Genomic DNA, 9,504 nt, shown 5'->3' with positions numbered 1-9,504 from the left:
GTGCCTGTGGCTCAGAGGAGTAGGGTGCCAGCCCCATATGCCAGAGGTGGCAGGTTCAAACCCAGCACTGGCCAAAAACTGCAAAATAAATAAATAAAAATAAATAAAATAAAAAGCAGTTAATGTAAAAGATGGAATCGGATTAGAAAGGTGTTGAGTTTAAAAGCCACACTCATTTTAGCATGGCAGTTCCTAGTTATGGATCTCTTTAATGATTTTTCAATGTAGAGTGATTTTAATATTTTGTATATTCCTCTCTTCTTTTCTCATTGAAATATTAGATAGTTCCAAAGATTTGCACAGAACATTCTAGCAGTTATTCCAGGGCAGGTACTATGGAGCATAATATGTTTACTAACATAATATGTTTACTAACAGCATGAAGTAATAAAGACATATTGCCAAATGCAGTGGTTTAGGCCTATAATCCCAGCTAGGCAGGAGGCTGAAGTGGAAGGAGTTCAAAGCCAGCCTGGGCAAGATAATGAGACCTCATCGCTAAACAAAAATAAAAAATGACTCCACTCCTGCTTCACTTGACTAGCCTGAAAAGAAAAAAAAGGAAAAAAAATTTAAAGTGAAAAAAATAAAAATAAAGACATATACTTGCGTCATACAACAAAGATAGTACCAGAATGGTTCAGCAGCCAACCATAGGCTTTCCCCTGATGGGCACATATTATCTGTGGAGGCACCAAATACTTTGTCCTCACCAGACAACATACAGAAAAGCAGAAAGGGTGGGGAATGAAAAATACATTCTCCTCACTTTCTACTTTTCTTTTATCAGGGAGGAAAATCTTTCTAGGAATCTCCCAAGCACACTTCCTATTATATCTCAATGGCCAGAGGTGAGCCACATTTAAAGCCTGTTGTTTCAACGGAGGCTGGAGAAATGAAAAACTGGGTCTAAAAAAAGAAATGCAAGGAACAAGGGGCTGCAAGTGCCTGTCAGGTAGACAACCAAACTGTCTGCTACCTTCTTCACTGGGAAAAAGGGTAATAAAATGTATTTGCTTGAGGAACCTCAGATATGAGCAAATTTAGTGTAAACTCAGGTGAAGCTTAAAAACTGAGGACTAAGGACCAGTGCAGTGACTCACCTTAATCTCAGCACTCTGGGAGGCTGAGGCGGGTGGATTGCCTGAGCTCGTGAGTCCATAATCTGGACCTACTAGGGAGGCTGAGGCAGGAGAATCCCTTGAGCACAAGAGTTTGAGGCTGCTGTGAGCTAAGATGCCACAGCACTCTATAAAGGGTGACAAAGTGAGACTCTCAAAAAAATAAATAAAAAAGCCAGGCTTAGTAGCTCACGCCTGTAATCCTAGCACTCGGGGAGGCCAGGGTGAGTGGATTGCCTAAACTCATAGGTTCAAGACCAACCTGAGCAGAGTGAGGAGACCCTGTCTCTAAAAATAGCTAGATGTTGTGGCAGGTGCCTGAAGTCCCAGCTGCTCGGGAGGTTGGGGCAAGAGAATCACTTGAGCCCAAGAGTTTGAGGTTGCTGTGAGCTATGACTTTACAGCACTCTGTCACTCTATAAAGGGCTACAAATACAAAGTGAGACTGTCTCAAACAAAACAAAACAAAACAAAACTGAGCACTAAGACTTGAGATATGAATATCACAATTGAACAGCAAACAAAACTTCTAAAACCAAAATATGTGTACAATGCATACTGTTATGAAAATAAGTCAGATTAAGGTAGCTTTGTGTTTTGGATTCCAGAGTTTGGGAGGATTGCAGATTTCTTGTATCAGGAGCTAATTCTTCCTGGAATTCTCCCAATTGCCTAGGGGGCCAAGCACCAGGGTGTTTGCATTTCAAACAAGTTAGCCAGTGTTTGACAGCTATTCCTGATAATGATATTTATGTTTCTTTTCGTCTTACTTTTGGATTGGGTCAAGTTTAGCATCTCTAAACTTCTCAAAGAAATTTTAAGCCAGACCTTCATATCCTAATTACAGTATTAGAGGATGAAGCTGTGTCTAACTTAATTCTCACACCTTGGATCCTTGCAAAAGTCAAAAATCTTAGGAAAACAAGCAACTGTTTTCTTTTTTTTTTTTTTTGAGACAGAGCCTCAAGCTGTCATTCTGGATAGAGTACTATGGCATCACGGCTCACAGCAACCTCCAACTCCTGGGCTCAAGCAATTCTCCTGCCTGAGCCTCCCAAGTAGCTGGGATTACAGGCACCTGCCACAACACCGGGCTATTTTTTGGTTGCAGCTGTCATTGTTGTTTGGCGGCCCCGGCTGGATTCAAACCCGCCAGCTCAGGTGTATGTGGCTGGCTCCTTAGCCGCTTGAGCCACAGGCGCGGAGCCAACTAGCAACCGTTTTTCATTCAGACTGTGACCAAATCATATGTTGTGAAGGTGTACTCCTGATTAACTTGAGGAAACTCAAAATGTTTTCTGGACATTTTCTATTCAAATTGAGAGAACAGGTGCTGTGGCTCATGCCTGTAATCCTAGCAGTTGGAAGGCTGAGGTGGGTGGATTGCCTGAGCTCACAGGTTCAAGCCTGAGCAAGAGTGAGACCTCATCTCTAAATAATAGCCACATGTTGTGGCAGGCACCTGTAGTCCCAGCTACTTGGGAGGCTGAAGGAAGAGAATCACGTAAGGGCGGCGCCTGTGGTGCAGTGAGTAGGGCGCCAGCCCCATAAACTGAGGGTGGTGGGTTTGAACCTGTCCCTGGCCAAACTGCAATAACAAAAAAATTGCCAGGCGTTGTGGTGGGTGCCTGTAGTCCCAGCTACTTGGGAGGCTGAGGCAAAAAGAGAATCGCCTAAGCCCAGGAGCTTGAGGTTGATGTGAGTTGTGACACCATGGCACTCTACCAAGGGTAACAGAGTGAGATTCTGTCTCAAAAAAAAAAGAGAATCACTTAAGCCCAAGAGTTTGAGGTTGCTGTGAGCTATGATGCCATACTGCTTCACTGAGGGCAACAAAGTGAGACTTTGTCTCAAAAAATATCAAAACGAGAAAAGAAACCACAGTGGTTTGTGGTTTAACTAATAAACTTTACTAATCAATGGAGATGCTATTCACATATTCTGACTTTAACAACTTTCACTACATTGTCTATTGGATTTTTTCCTCCCACCCGTTTTTAAGTGGCAGGGTCGCATTTTGTCACTCAGGTCTGAATGCAGTGGCATGATCACATAGGCTCAAGAGATCTTCCTGCCTTGGCCTCCTGAGTAGCTGAGACTATAGGTACATGCCACCATGCCCTGCTAATTTAATTTTTAATAGGGAGGGGCTCTTGCTATATTCCTGGGCTCAAGAGATCCTCCTTCTGACATTATAGGGGTAAGCCACTATGTCTGGCTGGATTTTTTTTTTTTTTTTGAAACCAAGTCTCACTCTGTCACCCTGGGTAGAGTGACATGGCATCATTGTAGTTCACAGCACCCTCAAACTCCTGGGTTCAATAGTTCCTCCACCTCAGCCTCCTGAGTAGATGGGACTATTGGCACTGCCACAATGGTTGACTAGTTTTTTCCATTTTTATTTTTTTCTTGAGACAGTGTCACTTTGTTACCCTCAGTAGAGTGCTGTGTAACCTCAAACTCTTGGTCTCACGTGATTCTCTTGCCTCAGCCTTCCCAGTAGCTGGGACTACAGGTGCCCGCCACAACACCTGGCTGATTTTTTCTTTTTTTTTTAAGAGACAGTGTCTCACTTTGTTACCTTCGGTGGAGTGCTGTGGCGTCACAGGTCACAGCAACCTCCAGCTCTTGGGCTTAGGCAATTCTCTTGCCTCAGCCTCCTGAGTAGCTGGGACTACAGGTACCCGCCACAGTGCCCGGCTATATTTTTGTTGCAGTTTGGCCAGGGCCAGGTTCAAACCCACCAACCTCAGTATATGGGACCAGCACCCTATTCCCTAGGGTAGGTGAGCTATAGATGCCACCCCTGCACACAGAAGATATTAAAGAAGAATGTAGGGCTTGTCACCTGTAGCACAGTGGTTACCGCGTCAGCCACATACACTGAGGCTGGCGGGTTTGAATAGGGCTTGGGCCAGCTAAAACAACTATGACAACTTCAACAAAAAATAGCCAGGCCTTGTGGCGGGTGCACAGCTACTTGGGAGGCTGAGGCAAGAGAATCACTTAAGACCCAGATTTGGAGGTTGCTGTGAGCTGTGACGCCAAGGCACTCTACTGAGGGTGATAAAGTAAGACTCTGTCTCAAAAAAAAAAAAAAAAAATGTAAGTTCACAAACATCCATGAAAGACCCACTCAGAATCCCAGAGCTGGTATAAAAATTATTTTAAGCTTAAATCTTTATGTCAAAGACCCCTTTTATATTTCTGTCCAACTTGAAATAAAGTTGGGATGTTAGGGATGAGATGAAAGAGGAGAGGGTGTTATTTTAAAATTTTATTTCAAGATTGTGTTACCCTGATGGTTTTTGTATCAGATCTTTTGATGAATCTCTTCATGCTTATTAAAAGACAAAACTTTAAAAAAAAAATTATTTTAAGCTGAAGACATTTGTGATTTAACAAATGCACAAAGAAACTTCCTTGGAACTTCCTTTACAAAGAGCTGGAGAGTTGGCGAAATGAGGCTGCCAGAAATTCCTTCTTAGGAGTGGCTTTTACTCCCAATAAGGAGGCCAAGAGTAAACATACCAGAAATCCCTCTTTAGGGAGTTTTATGGCCTGAAGAAGGGGGAACAGCCTCTCCACAGAATAGGCAAAACATTATCACAGATTTCATCTCACCTTTGTTCTCCTAAAGCCCTAAGGAAACATTGTTCCTCTGGAGAAGTCTTTCCTCTCTTCCCTCTCCCTAAGTTAGGTACGTTAAGTCTCTGACTTAAACCAGTTAATGAACTAGCTCTTTCTATTGTTAGCTCTGTCTTAAATTATACATATGAATAAATCTTTTTTTCCCCTGTCTCTTAATCTTTGGTCAGTTTAATTGAAAGGCCCCTGTTTGTATCTGAGAGGGTAGAGAAAAAGATTTTTTTCCTTCCTAAGTCTTTCAGTTGTCATAAGCGGTGCTATTGGTATTTTGGGTAGAACAGTTCTTTATTGTGTAGGACTAACCCATAATTTCAGGACATTAAGTGTCTTTGTCCCTGCAGTTGTCCACACACATTCCATTACCCCACTCATCCTTCGCACAGTGTGCCACCCAGAAATGTCCCACACATACCCTCAGTAGGGTTGCCAGATAAAATACAGGATACCCAGTTAAATTTGAATTCCAGATTATTTTACAAATACTTTTGTGTGGGCATATTCTAAAGTTTGCATGGGACATACTTCTACTAAAATATTGTTTTTTATCCAAAATTCAAATTTAACTCGGATGCCTGTGTTTTCAAAATAGACTTTGTTTTTTTTAGAGCAGTTATATGGTATGCTGCAAAATGGAGAGGAAAGTACAGATTTTCCTTATGCCTCCTTTTCCCCCAAAAGGAGGAAGGAGGCTTATTGCCTCAGCCTCCTAAGTAGCTTGGACTATAGGCATAACCTCTACCATTAGCAATATCCCCAACCATTGTGGTACATTTGTTACAACTCATGGACATAATTTAGTACATCATTATCACTCAAAGATCATAGTTTACATTAGGATTCATTCTTAGTATTACACATTCCATGACTTTGGAAAACACATGATGATATATATTCACCATTTTGGTATCATACTGAGTAGTTCCACTACCCTAAAAATCCTCTTCGCTTTACTTCCTATATCTTTTTTTTTGTTTATTTTTGAGACAGAGTTTCAGTTTGTTGCCATCAGTAGAGCACTGTTATGTCATAGCTCACAGCAACCTCAAACTCTTGATCTCAAACGATTCTCTTACCTCAGCCTTCCAAGTAGCTGGGACTACAGACACCTGTCACGATGCCTGGCTTTTTTTGGGAGATAGAGTCTCACTTTATCGCCCTTGGTAGAGTGCTATGGCATCACAGCTCACAGCAACCTCCACCTCCTGGGCTCAGGTGATTCTCTTGCCTCAGCCTCCTGAGTAGCTGGGACTACAGGTGTCTGCCACAATGCCCAGCTATTTTTTTGTTGCAGTTTGGCTGGGGCCGGGTTTGAACCACCACCCTTGGTATATGGGGCCGGCGCCCTACTCACTGAGCCACAGGCGCCGCCTCAGTGCCCAGCTATTTTTAACGACGGGGGTCTCGCTCTTGCTCAGGCTGGTCTCAAACCTGTCAGCTCAGGCCTCCCAAGTGCTAGGATTACAGCCATAAAACACTGCACCCGGCCATTTCTGTTTTTATAGTATCATTTTGTAAATCTAAAACCAACATTCCGTGCTGTCACCTGATGGCTTTCTGTTATTGTCATGTAGCTTTGTTGCTAGTGAACACTGTAGATGGACAGAAGTATCACAGTAAACCAGCTGAACCACAATTCAGTGCTCTTAGTATTTTTACTGAGAAATATAAACATATTAATATATGTAAATATATATTAATATAAGTAGTACAATATATTATTTCAAAACATAAGCAATGAAAACCAAAGGGTAGAAACAAAAACATTCTTATTATTTTTTTGTTTGTTTGTTTGTTTTTGGACCTCGGGTTTAGAGGATTAAGCTAATAGTGATACTTCCTTGTTTGTGACACATTGCCATCATTGGTTTCATGTTTTAGGGAAGAGAAATATTTTACATGTGTACATCCATTTGTTTCCATTTAGATGGAAATGAAACCCTAAAAGGCTGGACCAAGTGACTCACACCTGTAATCCCAGCACTTGGGAGCCTAAGGCAGGTGGATTGCCACAGGTTTGAGACCAGCCTGAGCCAGAGCTAGCCCTTGTCTCTAAAAATAGCCGGGCGTTGTGGTGGGCGCCTATAGTCCCAGCTACTCAGGAGGCTGAGGCAAGAGAATCGCTTAAGCCCAGGAGTTTGAGGTTGCTATGATGCCATGGCACTCTATGGTGGGTGACAAAAGTGAGACTCTGTCTCAAAAAAAAAAAAAGAAACCCTAAACATGTTTTAGTGTCAAGAGAGACCATCGTTTGGTTTCTAATTCTGTGCCTCTTAGTCAGCATATGATCTTGGGCAAATGATTTAACACCTCTGTGGGTCTCTCATTTGTAAAATAGGAATAATTGTAACTACTTCATATGGTTCTTGTGAGAATTGGAGTGTGCAGCTGGGTGATGAGCACAGTGTCTGGCACATGATCAGCGCGTGACACACTTTTACTAATATTATTAGCCTGTCAATTGTATTAGAACTTTGAATTTGGACAAAGAGTAGTCCGGGGTAGGAGTCCCTGCTATATTATCATGCTGTGCAACCTTAAGTAATCACTTTGCCAAAGCCTGACTGTGTATTTGCAACTGAAGAATGGAAATGACATTGCAATTGTTTGTAAATAAGATTGTGAAAACTTAAAGCACTAAATTAATGTTAATTTATGTCACCTCATTAAAATCTCTAGTTATGTTTATAATCCTGAAGATATAATTAATATTTTGTACTTGAAAGAGTGTTCCTTCCACTCAGGCATTAATAAGACATTTTAGGGCCGTGACTGTGGCTCAGTGGGTAGGGTGCCGGCCCCATATACCAAGGGTGGCGAGTTCAAACCTGACCCCAGCCAAACTGCAACAACAAAAAAATAGCCGGGCGTTGTGGCGGGCGCCTGCGGTCCCAGCTATTATGGAGTCTGAAGCAAGAGAATCACCTAAGCCCAGGAGTTGGAGGTTGCTGTGAGCTGTGATGCCAGAGCACTCTACTGAGGGCGATAAAGTGGATAAAGTGACACTCTGTCTCTACAAAAAAAAAAAAAAAGACATTTCAAAGGTAAACAAGCATACAGCGTTGACTCTGCTCAAGGTCATGGGGCGAGCAAGTATTCTGTAACTGATGGAGAATCAGAGAAGAAATTCATTCTCTGTGAAGAATTTCACGTTTACTACTCCTGAATAGTACGTCCTAAGTCCTCAGTGAAATTCACCACCAGCTCCACTGGGAAGTGAGTGGCATTAATGACCAGATCTTCAATTTCTTTCTTTCCTTTTTTTTTTAAGATAGAGTCTCACTTTGTCACCCTTGGTAAAGGGCTATGGCATCACAGCTCACAGCAGCCTCAAACTCTTGGGCTTAAGCAATTCTCTTTCCTCAGACTCCTAAGTAGCTAGGACTACAAGTGCCCACCACAACGCCCGGCTTTTTTTTTTTTTTTTTTTGCAGTTTTTGGCCGGGGCCAGGTTTGAACCCACCACCTCCGGTATATGGGGCCAGCGCCCTACTCTTTTGAGCCACAGGCGCCGCCCATTATTATTATTATTATTATTATTCTTTTTTTTTTTTAAGAGACTGATCTAGCTCTGGATCAGGTAGGTCTGGAACTCCTGAGCTCAGGCAATCCACCCACCTCGGCCTCCCAGAGTGCTAGGATTACAGGTGTGAGCCACCCCGCCTGGCCTCAAATGACCAGATCTTCAGGGTGAGCTGACTTTGCAGGTTTCTAGGTTACTTGAATAACTATGGCCACTCCTCTCACTGTCCAACTGACCTCAGGCTATCCACCCGGCTTGGCCTCAGCAAATGCTGGAGTGCTAGGATTACAGGCATGAGCCATAGTGCGACACCCTCCACAACCTTAAGCACTTCCTTTGATTTTTAGTTAAGGCTCCAGATTCATGATGTTACTGGTTACTGGCTCATTAGCCTCTTTTAGTTGAAGGGCTGCTTAGAGTAGTAGTTAGGCCCTTGAGCCAGATTGAATCTTGGCTCTCGAGCTCATTAGCAGTGTAACTTTAACTCCTTAGGGCTTTACTAGGGATAACAAAAATAATACCTATCTCATGAAATAGACTAGCACATGGACCATGCAAAAGGCTCAATTAATATTAGTATTAGTTCTGTAGCCCGAACTGTACAACTAACTGAAATGTGGTTCACTTACAAGATAGAAATTGGTGGATAAGATTGGCTTAAGTTAAAATAATTTATGAATAGTCACCACTAAGATATCACTTCATAGTCACATAGATAATACCAATATTTTCCTCCTCAACATTAAAAGCACAAAAGACAAGTGCGTGCATAGGGTTCAGAAGAGATGAAACTTTCACTCTTCGCAGATGATATGATTGTATATCTGGAAAACACCAGGGATTCTACTACAAAACTTTTAGAAGTGATCAAGGAATACAGCAATGTCTCAGGCTACAAAATCAACACCCATAAATCTGTAGCCTTTATATATAGCAAGAATAGCCAAACCGAAAAAACAGTCAAGGACTGTTCCTTTCACAGTAGTGCCAAAGAAGATGAAATATTTGGGAGTTTACCTAACAAAGGACATGAAAGATCTCTATAAAGAGAACTATGAAACTTTAAGAAAAGAAATAACTGAAGATGTTAACAAATGGAAAAACATACCATGCTCATGGCTGGGAAATGTCTATACTACCCAAAGCAATATATAATTTTAATGCAATTCCTATTAAAGCTCCATTGTCATATTTTAAAGATCTCGAAAAAATAAT

This window comes from Nycticebus coucang, chromosome 17 (genome assembly GCF_027406575.1).
Source record: "Nycticebus coucang isolate mNycCou1 chromosome 17, mNycCou1.pri, whole genome shotgun sequence".
NCBI classification, from domain to species: domain Eukaryota; kingdom Metazoa; phylum Chordata; class Mammalia; order Primates; family Lorisidae; genus Nycticebus; species Nycticebus coucang.
The sequence above is the reverse complement of the archived record's forward strand: the minus strand, read 5'-3'. Positions refer to the sequence as shown.